At 48.5% G+C, this 1064-nt stretch overlaps 1 long non-coding RNA gene across 1 annotated transcript; it reads right to left on the reverse strand.

The window, feature by feature from the left end:
• Positions 1-274: 274 nt before the first annotated feature.
• LOC109509372 (uncharacterized) lies at positions 275-1005 on the reverse strand. The gene is made up of 2 exons (XR_002166929.1): positions 484-1005; positions 275-354 (listed from the first exon to the last, which is right to left on the reverse strand). It is a non-coding gene; the product is annotated as an uncharacterized LOC109509372 (long non-coding RNA).
• Positions 1006-1064: the final 59 nt, after the last annotated feature.

The following is a 1064-nucleotide window of genomic DNA, read 5'->3' on the forward strand; positions in this document are numbered from 1 at the left end:
TGCTTTGCGTTATGAGCATGGATAAATGGGGGTCAAATGTAAAGCAATTTGTTTGGAATGAAAGTCACTATTGGCTCAAAAGAAGAGCCCATCAAACATCCCGTTCACACATTGACTTTTGGACAATTATGAATGAATACCTCCTCTTCTCGTGCCGTTCAAAGTGGTTGCGGCCCCTGCTTTCCCCGTGCCTTCGCTTTCGGCTATACTGCTCATTTCTCTCGGGCTCCGCCTTCAACTGCTCTGCCAGCCCGCCGCCATCTTGTTCATTGTTCGGCTCGGAACCAAGGGCCTCCCATCCCGCCTCGACGCCCATCTCTGGGCCGCCCTCAATTTTGAGGTCCTCTTCAATTTCTGTAATGAAGGACAATTAATGTTATTTTGGTCGGCCTGTGCCACAAATTCAAAGATTGCTATTTAACTTGGGCTCTGCTATCTACTTTTTGTATTGCACACCATACATTGAACGAGACAGAAGTGTACCCATGTTATTGCTTCCGGTTATCACACGGCCCTTTTCCACCGCGCTTGTGCTAGTTCGGAGCCGGTACCCGGGTGAGTACCAGTTTTTTCTTTGTCCACCATGGAAATTGGCTCTCGTTCCAGCTCTGGTGCTTGAGGGCCAGCTCAATCATTTGCTGAGCCAGACTCCGGCACCAACGACCTCAGGGGGCGGGGCTATCGTGAAGATCGCAAATGTAGAGGAATGACTCCCTGGACATGTGGAAGTTTTGCATCAACTGTTGAGCAGTGAACTCTGGCACAATTGTGTCCCACCAGAAGAGCGGTCGCGGATGTGCCCAGATAGCATGCCATCTCCGACTAGCAGCCAGTCTCGTGATCATCTATATTGATTAAGACAGCGTTTGCCGGTTGCTTGTCACTGACTGTTATATACGACAAGCAAGTATAATCGATGCTATGCTAAGTTGCAGATGCTTACAGCGCATTATTATTTTTATTAGGGTGCTCGAGCACGATGATAAGAGTTTTGTGCTTGATATGGGTGAGCAAAGGGAGTGTGTTTCATTAGATAGGCTCAAACCAGCTCATTTGGTTGCGGG

Source organism: Hippocampus comes, unplaced genomic scaffold, assembly GCF_001891065.2.
Source record: "Hippocampus comes isolate QL1 unplaced genomic scaffold, H_comes_QL1_v1.1 C16872844, whole genome shotgun sequence".
NCBI classification, from domain to species: domain Eukaryota; kingdom Metazoa; phylum Chordata; class Actinopteri; order Syngnathiformes; family Syngnathidae; genus Hippocampus; species Hippocampus comes.